General features: G+C 38.4%; 1 protein-coding gene across 2 annotated transcripts in view; it reads left to right on the forward strand.

Annotated features, from left to right (window-relative positions):
- Positions 1-17,500, forward strand: part of LOC109424163 (E3 ubiquitin-protein ligase TRIM9) — a 540,509-nt gene that overhangs the window by 283,837 nt on the left and 239,172 nt on the right. The window lies entirely within an intron of this gene.

Consider the following 17,500-nt stretch of genomic DNA (forward strand, 5'->3'; position numbering starts at 1 on the left):
CCATGTTTTGGTGTCATGATTAAAATGTCCTCGAAACAGGTTCCTCCAGGGCACATTCCGGTGGCCACGGGTTAGCCAGGGAGGTCACTGGTCATTTTCATTGTTATTAAGATGATGGATATGAAAAATCATGAAGATAGAGCCGTCGCATGCCATGTTTTGGTGTCATGGTTAAAATGTCCTCGAAACAGGTTCCTCCAGGGCACATTCCGGTGGCCACGGGTTAGCCAGGGAGGTCACTGGTCGTTTTCATGGTTATTAAGATGATGGATATGAAAAATCATGAAGATAGAGCCGTCGCATGCCTAGTTTTGGTGTCATGGTCAAAATGTCCTCGAAACAGGTTCCTCCAGGGCACATTCCGGTGGCCACGGGTTAGCCAGGGAGGTCACTGGTCGTTTTCATGGTTACTAAGATGATGGATATGAAAAATCATGAAGATAGAGCCGTCACATGCCTAGTTTTGGTGTCATGTTCAAAATGTCCTCTTAACAGGTTCCTCCAGGGCACATTCCGGTGGCCACGGGTTAGCCAGGGAGGTCACTGGTCGTTTTCATGGTTACTAAGATGATGTACATGAAAAATCATGAAGATAGAGCCATCGCATGCCTAGTTTTGGTGCCATAATTCAAATGTCCACGAAACAGGTTCCCGCGAGGGCCATTCCGACACGCGGGACAGGACCAGATCGTGTTGACCGGTTCTACATGTCCACAATCAGACGCGCATTATCCAGTTGGACATTTTTGCCGAAGACACCAACATTGTACCTAGTAAAGCCTATAAACCATAATTGAAAGCGTTTGCCGTGTACTGAGTACACGACGCGACCGCTCGTGTAACGGTCAGGTTCACAAAAAAGTTACACCAGCGGTCGCGCCGGTGTACTGAGTACACATTTAAAATGTGAGGTTAGAATTACGTATTTTTCGAGTACTTTCCGTGCATTTTTTAATTTTTTTTTCTGCCTTACTAACAAGAAGAAGAGTGGATCTTGGAATAGGACCAACACCCGGTTCAATTTGGTGCGAATTTCGATTATTTTTTTGCATTTTTCTGAGACGCGTGTACTCAGTACACGCAAGCGACTGATGGTGGGTTAAAGAACTGCAAACTACCATTAAGTGACTATTACCTACAGAAATCGGGACAAAATGTTAAAAATGTGTACATTTGAGTTCATTTGACAACGAACTATTTACTATAGAAAGATCCCAGAACGTACCAGAAATTAAATCGTGATACTCTCAGCATGATGCTTATGTGTCTTAATTTTAAAGAATGTGTACAATTGTCATCATATTTTCTGATTAGGTAAAATGCAAATTTAGTGAAGCATGGAATAACTGGAGCAAAAACGTCTCAATTGTTGCTTCCATGCAAATGGAATTCATAACTAGGTACATACAAACAGAACCAGAAATACCCACTAGCATACGATTGTCCCTCGCCAGTTTTACTGTGCTCAAACGTGTATGTCCTAGGTACTGGCGAATGAAGGATGGTAGATATGTGGATTTTAAGGTAACTAAGCATTCGGGTTGCTCTTGGGCATTAACACAACGTCATCTGGATTTATTCTGTAAAGCCAGCCCAGTTGGCGAGTAGCCTTCTGCCCATCCTGCGAACAACTTCCGCATCCGACAGACCTGCTTGTGCGCTATGCTTGTAAAATCCGAGTGAAAATTGCTCCGCTGAAGGCTTCGCCGGTAGAACAAGTCGGAAGTAGGCGTCGGACGTGGATGTGATGGGGCGGCGGCGGGGGCGGCGATGACGACGACGATGATGATGTACACACAGAAGCTGCAGTTCTGCTGAACACGTGCAATCTGTTCGCTTTCGGTTCCGTTTTTCCTGTCCGTCTCGTCCGTTCAACAACGACGATGGCTATGATGGCGGACGCCGGCCGGCACAGCGCTCTGATGTTTACTGTAATTTATCATTTCATTTGGAATTATTAAAATTTTCCGGTGTTTCGCTTGGAGCAGGCATGCCGCTTGTATTTGGGAATTCACTCGCGTCATAGCTGCTTCTGCTCCTACTCTGCATTGTTTATACATTTCGGATGGACGCAGGTGGAATCTTTAATAAAGGTGCAGCGCTTTGGAGTGAAGTCAAACAAACCGGTTAGAGGCCTCCGTCGGCCGTTATTGATACGTCGCTCAATGGTTCGGAAAAAAAATGGCGAGGAAGGATAGCGTTCTTAAGCTTGGCATAACGACCCCACTGAGATAGAGCATGCCTCGCAGTGATCTATGAGAAATTTCATCACGCTAAAACCACTGAGTACTAAAGTGTGTAAGAACACCATATAAGTGCATAATCTCCACACCACACCAAAATTGTGTAACACTTGTAGACCGTATTGAGCGCTCTTTATTAACTACGTCGACTCATTTTTGGCTATCTCAGACCTCCTCCTAACACTTCGTAGACATTTATCCAAACAAAATTTTCTATTTTTGTATGGACCGTAGACTTTGGTCAGATCCCCGCTACCCCCTTAGAGTCTACGTAGTTTATGGACAGGCCCTTTTTACACTCCGTATCATGCCAGATTAGATCAAAGAATTTCAAGAGCCCCTCTGTACTACGAAAAAGCAATCGATCGCCTACACTAAAACATTTGTAGGGCGCTCTCAGATGCAAAGAGTTCTAATAATCAACGTCAACAAGACCAAATCGTTGGATATCAGCATGTACATGGACAACCCCCCCAACTTAACAATTGTAGATCGAATATATTCAATATCTTGGAATCCAGATTAATTGCGTTTAGGAACAGGTTCAACAGTGCCAGTTGGGCTGCTACTGCCGATGCACTCCTGCGTCTGGAGATATCCGGCTACCTGTACAAGACTTCAGGAAGATACTTCCAGTCATGGGGTCATGGGTCTCCAGTTAGCCTAGTGATTAAGGCTATGAATCGCCAATCCGAAGACGGCGAGTCCGATTCCCGTTCCAGTCGGAAAAAAAAATCTCGACTCCCTGGGCGTAGTGTTTGCCTCAAAATATACAAATTCATGTAATGGCGGGCAGAGAAAGCTCTTCAATTAATAACTGTGGAAAGACCACTAAATTGAAGACAGACAGGCCAAGTTTTAGTGAGAACGTAGAGCCATACAGAAGTAGAATAATAGGGAGAAGAAGAAGTAGAAATAGAAGAAGAAGATGAAGAAGAAGAAGGAGAGGAAGGGGAAGAAGGAGAAGAAGAAGAAGAAGAAGTTATTTCCAGAATCAGGCGCAGTGATTCTTTCCTGGAGCCCTTTGCCATTACGTTCTTTGTCTTCGATGACTAATGCGATTCGCCTGGCTTCATTCTTCAGCCGGATGTACGATTCCGCAATCGTCTCAAGTTTTCGAGCTATAATATTTTGTTTTATAGGGTGTCCCAGAAAGTATGGGCACAACTTTGTATAGCGAAAATACAATCATTTTCTTAACAAACAACAATTTTTATATTTTTGTATTTTAATTCAGAGTATTTTAATTGATACCTGTAAAGAGTTTATACATTAAAAATGGTTTCTATATGCAGAATGATTAAAATGGAAAAACATCTTTTAAAACTTCTGCACAAACTACTTTTTTACGGTTTTGCCAAATATCCAAATTCGAAACATTTTTTTCAAATTTTTTTCATTTGATACATTCGAAAACATGTTTCCTCAGATGGTTGATTGAAATTTTTTATAAAAATATGTTATGATTGTGCGTACGGGCAAATCATAATTTTGGGAAACTGAAAAATTCGACTTTTCTATTTCTGGATTAGACATGCCCACAGACATTCGAGTTTTAAAACATGTTTTGACGAGAATAAAAACAATTCAATCTACACTTTATGAAGCTGGAGCATTTATTGAAGTTATAGTGAAATAAAAATGTGATTTTCTGCATGTTGTGATATATATTCAGAAGCTTGTTTTCAACTATTAGAAATACTAGGTTTTCAAAGATATCAATTTTGGTGTTTCAATTCATTTTCAGGTTCAAAAGTATATGTTTTCAATTCGAACTTAGGGTTGTATAATAGATACGCATGTAGAAATACACGGATGTATTTTTTGAAATTTTTATCGAGCTTAATTTCATGCGTGGAAAACAATTTGTTAAGCGATGTTATTGAAAAATATAGCAATTTGTGCAGAAGCTTTAAAAGGTCTTTCAGGAAATGTTCTACCGCATTCAAACGAAGTGTGAAATGCAAATTTTAATGATTGGCATTTGATGTTGACATATTAAGGCAGGATATGTGTGAAAATAAAGTTTGTTTATGCATCCATTCCCAAATGGCAGAGCTGCAAAGTTGTGCCCATACTTTCTGGGACACCCTATATCTGTATTAACGAGACTTTTAGCCCTATAGGCTAGTTCATCTCGGGACCCACACTTTACTTCCCATCCGAAGGAAGAACCCACATTATGTGAGTTTGTCGGGAGTGGGATTCGATCCCAGGTCCTCGGCGTTATAGTCAAGTGTTCTAACCATGACACCAGGTCCGCTCCACAGCTATAATATTAATATAATCAGCTAAACCAAGCATCTGAACGGACATCGTAAAATCGCTCGACCCGTGTTCATCACCCCGCTCTCCTTATTACAGTATTACACCCTCTAAAGCAATGTTAAACAGCAAGCACGAAACACCATCACCTTGCCGCAACCCTCTGCGAGATACGAAGGGACTCGAGAGTGTCCTTGATACACGAACTACACACACCACTCGATCCATCGTCGCTTTGATTAATTGTATCAGTTTATCCGTATTCATGCATAATCTGCTATAGCTGTTCTCGATAGATTGTATCATACGCCGATTTGAAATCGATTAACAAGTGATGTGTAGGAACGTTGTATTCGCGGCATTTCTGCAACACCTGGCGGATGGCGAACATCTGGTCCATTGTAGCACGTTCACCTATGAATCCAGCCTGATATTGTCCCATGAACTGTCTTGCACGTGGTGATAGAGGGTGGCATAAAATTGGAGAAAGTATCTTGCAGGCAACGCTTAGTAGAGTGATCACGCAATAGTTCCCGCAATCCAACTTATCGCCCTTTTTGTAGATAGGACTGGACACCAGAGATGGCATTTCACCGTAGCGATTCACTGCGGCGTCAGTTTATCGACCACACTGGGGATAGGAACATTTTTCACCACACCAAGAAGCCAGTTTCTCTTGTTTTGGGTGGTGGGTAGACCAAGCGCTAGTGCGTACTCTTGCTCGTTTGCCTTGGATCAAGTGTGGCTCACTCTTTCGCGCGCATCGCTCTCCGGCGCTCTCCCGTGTTTTCACCCAGCAGTCACCGAATCATCACCATGGTGTCACCGGGGCGAGAACTCTCCGGTGTTTCACCGCAGCGCGCACTCTGGCGCAAAAACCTCACTGGAGCGCGCGCCCGTGTGATTTTTTACACTTTCACCGGAGAGAATTTAAAATCGCTCTCGCCGCACTGTTGTGTGGCCTAGTGCTCAGGGAGCTAAGAGATTTATTTCTACCCACCAAGCTTGCGCGCATCCGATTCGCAGTGGTGGATCCACACATAAGAGACGGACTCCTGTTGAGATACACAGCGTGAGTGGTGTATATTCTATTTCTCTTTCCTACACTGAGGATATGGACATCTCTGCTGGACACACGATACCTTTCATCCATTCCTCCGATAAAACTTCCTACTCCCAAATCTTGGTAATGATCAAGTGTAATGCTCTCACCAGTGCTTCTCCACCGTATTTTAGAAACTCGCTTGGTAGTTGATCTGCACCAGCGGTTTTTTTTTGCTTTTCAACCGGCCAACCTCCTCCTCAATCGCTAGGATGTTAGGGGCTGAAAATCTTTCGTCCTGCGCACGTAGTCCTAGATCTGTTACCACCGATGCTTGCAACGTCGCCATTGAGGAACTCATCGTAATGCTGCCGTCACCTCTCAACCACCTCACGCTCGCTCGTGAGAATATTCCCGTGATTGTCTCGGCACATGTCGGCTTGTGAGGATTTTTACGAGTGGTTTACTGGGCCTATACCTACATTACTGTCTCGCCGAAGGGCCATCGTGCCAGTTCTGTTGAGTGTCCCAACCAACACTGGAGCGACCGCTAATGGGGCTACCACCTAGGATCTAGCTGGGCGTGATGCAGCATTTCTTACTCAGCCGCTGGATGCCAGGACAAACGTTGTTTGAACCGAATCCCCTTGGTGTACAGTCGCACAGTGGTACCGCCATAGGCCAAAAATCGAAAAATTGATTGTCTAATTTATGAGTTTGTATAATTTTTATAAATCAATAATGTTTCCAAGAATGCAGAAAATCCATTTTTTTGTAAGTTTCTGTTGCATATTTTGCATGAGAGCGTGGGTACTGTTATGGAATTTTACATTCTTTAAATTTGTCGAAAAATCACATGACTTTTGAGTTGTACTCCGCGTCTTCGTATAACAAAAGCAAGTAGATTTTCAATTGGTTTTCAACGCAGAGAATCAGAATAGATGTTTATCTTCCAATTCGAAGCGCTAAAAACCGGATCTGGATGTTTTTGGACCAATGGGGATGTGAGTTATAGGCACATAATTTTACCAATAGAATATATACATAATAAAAATTCATGTAACATTTCAAACATGTTCTTAACCACATTTAATCAATCGTCCGCCAGCAAATGATCAGATTTGAGTAGGAGAATCAATCTGTGAAGGTTGTAGCTGCAAATATCTGCATACAAGCTTGCAGGATGTATTGGAAGTTACCCGTTATTTTTATAAAAAATATGTATTAAAGTAATTACAAAATTATATATATACTAGATTTTCTGGAATTGTCTTAAATGCGTACCAAAATAACTGAAATTTTTACAGGAGATATTTCAAAGCTTTTTACAATAATTGAGGGTTATTTTATTTTAAAACAATTTTTGGAAGTGTTTTTTTTTTATTATGAACAAAAAATACACTTCTGGAGGTATTGAGGTATTCATACCTCAATAGTTGCATAACAACCATTCGTATTTGGCCTCGTCAAAACTTACCTCTGTAATTGTGGAATTTGATAAGAAGTTTTGCATTTGCTGCCAACATTTAAAAAAATTCCTCAAAATCCATTCAGTACCTAATATTGTAGTGCTGGAAGAAGAATTAGTAAATACACTCTTTTAGTAATATTTACTAAAAGAGCGTAATTACTCCTCATATTCCCTTCCCAAATCGGAATATTTGATAAATTCATTAACGTTAAATCTTAGTGTACAAATTGGTTTCTTTTAAAATAGCAGGCGCTGAATAAATTGCCATGACGAGGGGTATTTGTATATATTTCTTTTATTGGGTTAGAGCTATACATGATTAAAAATCCATGTACTATATTACTGGATAGCAGTTGCAATGCAATTGTAAGAAACAAACACGACTGGACAGATACTTGAATCTTTTTCATTGTGCAAAATGCAGGCCCATGAATTATATGGCATATAACTGTGTAAAGCAATATTTGTATGGTTGAAAAATTTCCTTTTACGTACGTTTTGTGAATTAATCCTGAATATTTGTTTAAAATAATTTCCAGAAGTAATTGACTCTGTAATTGCACTATTGTTACTATTGTTTCAGAATTATCGCTTTTGGGCATTAGGTACTGTAGTTATACATACTAATTCGATATGTGATGATTTTTTCTGTGTTCCGACAATGCAAACTACCTTATTTCTGAAAAAATATTCAGTTTTATATATTTATTTTATTGCAGTAGAAATAGAACTTACTAATAAAATCACAATTATAATGCTTATACTGATTCTATTCACAAGAATTTATTATGATACAGTCGTGCTATACATGTTTTAACGTGCAATACTTAGCAGAAATTCCTCAAAATTCGACCCAATCTTCACAATAATTAAAAATATTTGATTACTGATTTCTGTGCAAAATAAAGGTTTTTTAAATGATGTTTTCATTTATCATAAAAAAAGGCCAAAGTTCATTTTTTTTTTCAAGTGATGATCATGAAAATGAACTGGAATATCCTTTTTTAGTCATAACAAGCTATTTCTGGTCACTTATAATGATTCTGCCCTTCAAAAAACGAAGAAAGTGATTTATGACCGCTTCCCTGAACAAATGGAACCACTGTGAGTCGCTCGGGTCCTACCTTTTCAATCTAGCTGAAGGCAGAAGGACAACAGTGTTCAGGCTGCACTACCAGCTAAACACACAACTCTTAGCTAGCGATCTTTATCATCGCTTCATCCGTGGAAGCATGCACGAGCAGGAACGAATAACTGACACATAACTGTAGCATACCAAAGCCAGGTATCATACCAAGACGAGGTATTGGTCGGTTACCCAGGTATTGGAAATAACTCATTTTGGTATTTTGTAGGTATTGATAAAATTCTTCAACGAGTTATTGGTTTGGTGTTGAGGACTGCTTGAGGTATTATTGAATTATGAAAAAATCCCTTTTTGTTAAGAAAAATCGCCGATTGTTATTTAGGTATTGCCATACCTGATGTCATTATTCACGTGTTATGCACAGAATACACATCAGTTATTATTTTAGGTATTTTACCTCTTTTGCAGGGCTACTTAATACCTCAATCAGGTTGTAGGTATTCGGATTTCCATACCTGAGTTAGGTATTCTTCAGCTATTTTCTCCTGCTCGGGAATACCCACTACCTAAATGAGATATTCCCGAGCAGGAGAGAATAGCTGCAGAATACCAAACTCAGATATGCAAAACCCAATACCTACAACCAATACCTAAATAATAATCGGTGATTTTCCCATACAAATAGCGATTTTTCCGTAACTGAATAGTACGCCAAGCAGTCCTCAACACCAAACCAATAACTCGTCGAGGTATTTGATCAATACCTAGAAAATACGAAAATAAGTTATTTTCAATACCTGGGTAATCGACTAATCTCTCTAAAATAAAAATTCTCATTTTTGAGTGACACCCATGCCGCACAGGGACTGTGTTGGAAACACACATTTTTTAAAATTGCTCGTACGCTCACATTTTTGCAAAATATCAATATTTTTCGGTATTTGAAGGTGGTTTATAAACCCAGTGAGGTTGCCATGTCGAAATTATTGCAAAATACATGCTCATGTGAGCGTACGAGCAATTTAAAAAAAATGTGTGTTTCCAACACAGTCCATGGCATGGATGTTTACTAAAAATGTGCAGGCCAAACACATTTTTGAGCGTAGCCGTTTTTGCGTGATACCTCGTGTTGGTATGATATCTGACTTTGTTATGCTGCAGTTATATGTCAGTTATTTGTTGCTGCTCGGGCAGGTATTGAAAATAACTTAGTTTTGCTATTTTCTAGGTATTGTGTTGAGGTGTTGAGGACTGCTTGAGGTATTATTCAATTGGCTTCTTTAGCGGTGTTGAGATAATTCCATATTCAGAATCTGCATGCAAAACTGAGCCGAAATCCAAATTTTCATGAATTTTGGTGCCTGGGAACCTACACTCCCGTTCAAAAGTTTGGGGCCACCCCCTCAAAAACATGTCATTTTTTTAGGCCCATATCTCTGCCAATTTACGTCCGATTTCAAAATCCTAGGTTTCATTCAAAAGATAATAAGTCAAAGAAACTTTGAACATGATTTAAAAGAAACTTTTTCAAAAGATTTTGTATGTAAACTTAACCCAAAGTTGCCAAATTTTCTAAAAAATTAATATAAACTTACGGCAGTGTCGCTGGAAGTTGGGTCGACCAAATTTTAAGATGAGAGCGGTAATATGACCCATTTTCTATTAGCTTTCAACTGCTTTTTACAGAACTTAGCAAAAAAATCTAGAAAAAAAAAGTTATTAAGTAAATTAATCCTTGATGTCATCGGCCAAAAGTTTGGGGTCACTTTCGTAAAACATAGAGAGTGATTTGGTGATATCTTCGTCATCTTTAGTTCAATTTTAATTATTTTTGGCTCATTTCAAAGATAATTAACTAAATTTATGTTTGATGTCTTTAACTTAACGTATTTAACGATTTTTGTATATAAAAATGTTATGTAAAGTTAGCACATTTTACCACGCTTAAAAAAATGAGGCAACTTTACGTTAATTTTTAGTATGTAAATTTCAACAAATATGTGTGGTTCAATGTCTATGCAGTAAGTATGATTAATTTTGTTTCAAATAAGCCAAGAAGAATTAAAATTGAATGAAAGATGACAAAGATATCAACAAATCACTTTTCCATGTTTTACGATAGTGACCCCAAACTTTTGGCCGATACATCATTTTGAGGGGTGACCCCAAACTTTTGGTCGATGACATCAAGGATTAATTTACTTAATAACTTTTTTTTCTAGATTTTTTAGCTAAGTTGTGTAAAAAGCAGTTGAAAGCTAATAGAAAATGGGTCATATTAACGTTCTCATCTTAAAATTTGGTCGACCCAACTTCCAGCGACACTGCCGTAAGTTTTTATTCATTTTTTAGAAAATTTGGCAACTTTGGGTTAAGTTTACATACAATTTTTTTTTGAAAAAGTTTCTTTTGAATCATGTTCAAAGTTTTTTTGACTTATTATCTTTTGAATGAAACCTAGGGTTTTGAAATCGGACGCAAATTGGCGGAGATATGGGCCTAAAAAAATGACATGTTTTTGAGGGGGTGACCCCAAACTTTTGAACGGAAGTGTATTTAGAAATCTGTTTGAAGTTTGTATGGGAGCGATGTCGAATCACCCCTCGTTGCATTTTGTACTGGGCGGAGCTGTCAAGCAGTTGGGCAGCTGTCAAAAGGTGATTTTTAAAAATCTCTTCGAAATCGATTTTAGGTACCAAAATGATGCCATACTTGTTGTACCTGTTCATGTGTTATGCACAGAATATACACCAGTTATTATTTTAGGTATTTTACCTCTTATGCAGGGCTTCTTAACCCTAAGAGGGATACCTTCATGGCCTCAGTTTCGTCACCTCGCTGAGTGTGTTCCATCAAAGACGAGCTCTGAAAGGCGCCTGGGGTCCAATGGACCCCAGATATCCCTTTTAGGGTTAATACCTCATTCAGGTTGTAGATATTTCATTCCTGAGTTTGTTATTCTTCAGAGTGTTAGTGTTAGTTGTGTTAGTGTTAATGTTGTGCTCGTACTTTGCGCTGCGTTTCTTAGTACGCTGCTTGTTTTCCGATAAAATTCGATGTTTGTTAAGCTCATTTTGCACCGTGTTGCTTAATTTCTGTTAAGTGCTGTGACGTTGATTCACATGATATATACAGTTAAACTATACAGTTTCTCTGAAGTTCTATTTTGAACCATTTCTGCATTTGCTTAAATCTCATCAACAAATTACCTACCTGTTCAGTGATCGTCATCTGCAATTATTGTGTTTTCGTGTCATTCATCGTACCTTCGCGTGTTGCTGCCGCCCGATAACGAAACGAATGAAGCAGATAGGATTTTCCATACCGCGCAGGTTTCTGCAAAAATCGACACTGCCTTCACTCAAGATTCGTCGGATTGACGTATGATGAGGGTTGTGCATGTCTGCATAGCAACATCTTCTGGATGTGGGATTCATGTGAAAAATCAATTGAAAACGGCCGTTTCAGAAAGCCTTCAACTGAGGTGGAAGTAAACGCTTTGGCAACAAAAGATGAAGTTCATGATTTAAAGCCGGAGGTTCAACGTATCAGCAAAGCTCTGTTTAAATTGGCACCGAATTCTACATGTACCGAAATATCAAATGCATCCATGACTAACCGATACATCATTGGACACACTACATATTCTCCACCTATAGTTTCATCCCCATTCACTTCAACGAAACTCGACGATCAATCCGCTGGTGCTTCGAGCAACCCGAATTTACAATTGTTTATTTCCAATATTGCGAACGACGTCACAGAAGATGAAGTAAAGCTGATGGTGTGCGAGACAATAGGAGCAGAAGCTACATTCAAAATTTGAGCATAATCGGTTGAGCCTAAGGGGGCGCTCAAAACGCTTTGAGTTTGTATGGAAAAAACTTGGTATGCAGAAATTTTATGTTTTCGAATTTTGCCGCTAGGTGGCGCTGTAAGCGTTCAGTGAATAAACCCTTTTGTCTTATTGTAGGTGACTATATGCCAAAGAACTTTGTCCAAGACCGCGAAGTGATCCGACGGCTGTGAAAAAAGTTATACCCTAGGCAAAGTGAGGCAAAGTATTGAGATTTCATTATTGATGTTATTCCTTTACATGTACTGTAATCCGGGGTCAAATTTATCACTTTAAAACAACTTTTGCGGATAACATCAGTGCCGATTCAAATATTGCCAAAAGAATTTCTGTAAAACCAATACCCAGTGGATCTCCATGGAATCGTGTTATAGAATTTTGTTCAACAAATTTAAATTTTAAGTTGAATAACTTCAAACATCAAAAAAATGGAAATGCCATTTTGGGGCGAAATTGATCAGTATACAATTTAGCATCGGTTGAGAAGGAACATTTCCTTCTCCGCTTAATTTTGCTCTTCTAAAACCGAATAACGCGTTTAAAATCTTACAACTAGTGAATTTAATACTTTAAATGCAAGAATAAATTTTGAAATTTTCCCTTAAACGCCTAAAGGTAGGCAATTTCATTTGAAATAAGTGATTTCTATCACAATAAAGGACTATTTCATCATAAAATGATTTTTATTACTATTTCATGTTCTGAATAGCTACATAACTTCCCAACCAAGGCTGCACTAAAATGTTAAAACAGAGAATTCACGGGAAGTCCTATTGGCAATCGATTGTTTAGTAGCAATGATTTAAGCTAAATGAGAAGTACATTGCAAATTCCTAAAAAAATAAGGCAAAACTAACTTTTTTTTTCTAAAAAAAAAGTCTATACTGATCTGTGGACATCTACGAACCAGATGACATAAAAAGTTTGAGATCATTACGACGCTTAAGAGTTCCTAGTATGGAATAACAATGTAGTGCCCGAATGATCAATTTCACCCCGGTCTACGGTATTGGAAAAACAACAATAAAGTTTATCCTCACTTTACCTAGGGTATAACTTTTTCACAGACGTTGGATCACTTTACGGCCTTCGACAAAGTTGTTTGGAATATAGTCACCTACAATAATGAAGGGTTTGATTACATAGCGCAACATTTTTTTGTCTCAAGAGCAAACTTATGTGTCTCTGACAGATTTTTGGCCGCTGAATCCGAATCCGGGCTCAGATTTGCTCCAGCACGTCACAATTTTGAGCTGTACCTCAATTTATAGGGCAAAATATGCGATTTTGGGCTTTTTTGACTGCCAGCCATTAAGCATGGAAATATTTTTTAAGCAATCAAAAGGTAAATTGGTCAATCAACATCTAAATTAACAACTCATGCAAAATTTTTCATTTTACCAAATCAAATTTGATAGTTTTAAGCGATTTATGTACGATAGGTACATATGTATGTACCTACATAGGTACATACATGCGATATGTACGATAGGTACGATATTTCCCATATAAGCCACCCTCCAAAAGTTGCATGCAAGTTTACTTACTAACATAAAATGCGTAAATCTATCTAATTTGATTTGGTAAAACAAAATGTTTTGCATGAGTCGTTAATTGAGGTTAATTGACTAATTTACTTTTTGATTGCTTAGAAAAAATATTTCCATGCTTAATGGCTGGCAGTCAAAGAAGCTCAAAATCGCATGTTTTGTCCTATAAATTGGGGTATAGCTCAAAATTGTGACGTGCTGGAGCAAATCTAAGCCCGGATTCGGATTCAGCGGCTCAAAATCTGTCAGAGACACCTAAGTTTGCTCTTGAGACAGACCAAACGTTAATTTTTGTTACGCTGTGTTATTGAACGCTTACAGCGCCACCTAGCGGCAAAATTCGAATACTCAAAATTTCTGCAAACATTTGGCCAAGTTTTCCCATACAAACTTCAAGCATTTTGAGCGCCCCCTTAGGCTTAATAGATTTTGCTCAAATTTTGAACGTAGCTTCTGGGAATCAAAAAAAAAACTGATTTAGGAGGTAAGACTTGGCATTTTTCGAAATTTTTGTTTTTCATATAAGTGTGGGCCACCTTACTAAACAGTTTTTGTTTTGTTAAATCGTTGAATTTCACCAATATGTAATGTAAGTTTTCGGTTTCGAAACTTAATTACAAGTATCTATCCCTTGATCTTGGATCAACTTGCAAATCAAAAACCATTCATACGTTTCTCTGGCATCATGTTCATCTCAGGTGAAAACTAGCATAATCCATAAGCCTTTATAAACACCCTCGTGACTCCATCTACCAAGTTAACTGTATTGACTGCCAGTCAAAGTGAAAAACTTCCAACATGGCCAATAATGGACGTATATCTAGATAAGATACGACGGCTTTCTGTAAGCACAAGACCCTAGATGGAATCTGCACATACACACGCATCGGGAAACTGCAATGTGTTACATCCATGCTGACCTGCCTGGCATGGCAGCCAAGTGGAAGTACCGTCAGGAACGTGTCGATGGAAGATAAATGATGCAAGGACTGCAAAGGTGGACAGGAATGCCATACACCTCGGGTTAAGGCACGTGCGTACGAGCTGCTCCTGGGCCCATTACTCAGCTCAAGGTAAAGGTATCATCATCGAGTCGGTTGCGACAAGGGATAATAACAACTAATTAGAGACAACATGGTGGAAGTGATGTCTCAATATACGGTACATTATTTCCCGGATCAATTACAGTCTGTCGAAGAGTTCCGGTTTCCGATTCTCGATGGATACTTTTATTCAAGAAAAATTAAGAGTGTTTCACCTTCAAAACTTCATAATGGCCAAACTTTAACGTAACACAAAGTAATCCAAATCTGCTCCCCGTCAAAATACTAATTCCAGGAACTGGAAGTGCACAAACTGCACTTTGCATAAACGATATTTGTCTTCGTGATTGAAAAATCTGCCATCGGGAGAACCGTCCAACCGGCGCGGCGACCGTGACGTAAATCAAGTAGACGAGTTTTATTAAATCAGACAAATTGATTCATGTAATCAGAAGAAAGATTATTCCGTAAAAGTTGCGATGCGTTCCGTTGGTGGAGGCGATGGTGGCAGACGACGGCACCGGTGAAGACCGGGAACGTGCCGGAAAACTTTTCAAGGAATCGACGACGGAACTGAGACAACATGCAGTGGTGCTCCTCTTGTGAGTTGACTGACTGACAGTGGCAGTAGTAAGGAATCGATGCAGAAGTAAAAGAGGAAGAAGAAACGGAATTGGGATTTGCATTCCATCAGCTTCCCGGAGGGCAAATTTCATTTATTATCAAGAATGAATCCATGACGGTGCAGGATTTTTTTTTACTTTTTAGCGTTTCCTCGTAAAGAGGGATGCTGGGTGGACGCTTGTTGCGTTTCCAGGCGACAGCGACTCTTAAAATTTAATAAAAAGAGATACGTAATGAAATAACCTGGCTACATAATTGGTGGACATTTTTTAGCATTTTCAGGACTTTTTCATGAATTCTTTTAGGGGTTTCCCAGATTGTTTCTCAATAGCTTCTGAAAATTTTCCATCAATATCACCAGGAATTTTGGCTTGTGTTCCTCCCGAAATTTCCGCAAGACTTTCTTGAGCTATCTTACCAAGAGTTCTTTCAGAAATTCTCGTAGGATTTTTTTCCAATAATTTCTAGGAGTTTTTCCAGCGTGTATGAGGAGTTGTGTATGAACTGATCTATATGAATTTCTCCTAGAAACCCTTTAGGAATTCCTCCAAAACCCTCAGGTTTTTTTTCAGAGATTCTTAAAATCGATTCGATTCGATCACAAAGTTTTCACAAAACTACAACAAAGCTGAAGAATTTTCCCAGCATTTATGTTTCCTGAGAGAAATTTGCTAGGGAAATTATTGTAAGATTTTTAGAAAGAATTCCCACGTGAATTTTTCGAAAAATCCCTGAATACTTAGCATAACTTAGCAATCCGCTGTGTTATCAACTATTTTCAGCCTCAGTGAACTGAACGTTCATGGGTGCACTCGTCTATTGGCCTTCATAGCTGTCAAGAAGAAACATCGGTACAAAACAGTCCCGCTATGACGTGGAGTTGGTCTTGAGCAAATAGCTGTGCGCCATCAGACCTAACTCTGCTCCTTTAGCCTACAAACCACATGCTTTCCACATGCCAATATATGCCAACAATATGTAATATTGACATATTTTTGAAAAAAAAAATCTGGAGAAATCCTCTAATAAATATCCTAAACAACTTTTTTTAAATGAAATCCTGGAGCAATCCATTGAGAAATTCCTAGAGGTACGCTTGGAGGATATTTCTGAGAAATTTTTTAGAAGAATATCCAATGGAATTTCTGATGATATCTTCTTGCGAATATCTGCTGGAATCTCTGCAAGAATGTTTTCCAGCTTTTCCGTGAGAATCCTTATAAAAAATCTCTGGAAGACTCTATAGGAAAAAATCTGATGAATCCTTGGAGAATTTTCTAAGACTTTTATATGAAATCCTTGGAGCAATTTCTGGAAGAGCAATGATTTAAAGAAATATCTAGAGAAATGTGAAAAAGCCTTGGGATTTTTCTCAATAATCATTTGCAGAATTTCTAAAGTAATCCTTCTAAGAAAGTTTTAAAGGAGTCTCGAATTTCTGATCCCTAATGTATCCGTGAACCGTTTTCTAAAAAAAAACATGGAGTATTTTTGAGAAAGTTCATGGAATATTTCCTATTTGTGATTACTCCATGGAAAAAAATCTGAAGAAATTCGTAGATTAATTTTTGGAACAACCTATGCAATTTTTTTTTTTTTGAATGGAACTCTTGCAGTTTTTTCTAAGGGAATCCATGCAGCATTTTTGGAAGATATCAGTGCAAGACTTTCTTTACGAGCTTTACGAGGAGGACATTTTAAAGTCTTGAGGAATCTCAAGAAGTTTTTGGGAAAGATTTTCTTACTGAATTTCTTAAGGATTTTGTATTTCCTGGATGAGTCCCTGAAAGATTTTTTAAATGAATCCTAGGATGGATTTCAGTAAAGGTCCATTAAAGAGTTATCGAAAAATCAGTGGAAGTTTTTTTTTTTCAAAGTAACCCTTGGAGAAATTTGTAAAGAAATCGCTAGAGGAAATCTGGAGATATTTCTGAATAAATTATTAGTCGAATTTATTATAAAGGCCATGGGATATTTTCTGAAATAATCCCTCGAAAAATCTCACATCTTTTTTAAAGAAACCTCAATAAGTTTTTCTGACAGAAAGTTGTGAAACTTCTGGAGGAATCCCTAGTAGAATTTCTGAAGAAATTGGTATTTGCTGTGGGAATTACTGGTGGAATCCTTGGAAGAATTTCCAAAGTAACCCCAATACAATTTTTTGGAGGAATTTTTGAAACATTTTCTGAAAAGTTCAGGAATAGTTTCTGAAGGCATCGCTGAAAGTTTTATTATCGGAATCTCTGCAAAAAAATTGAATAACGATTAAAGAAAATTCTGAAGAAAACTCTGAATGTTTTTTTGAAAGAATCCCTGGTG

The sequence above is a fragment of the Aedes albopictus genome, chromosome 2, assembly GCF_035046485.1.
Source record: "Aedes albopictus strain Foshan chromosome 2, AalbF5, whole genome shotgun sequence".
In the NCBI taxonomy this organism is placed as follows: domain Eukaryota; kingdom Metazoa; phylum Arthropoda; class Insecta; order Diptera; family Culicidae; genus Aedes; species Aedes albopictus.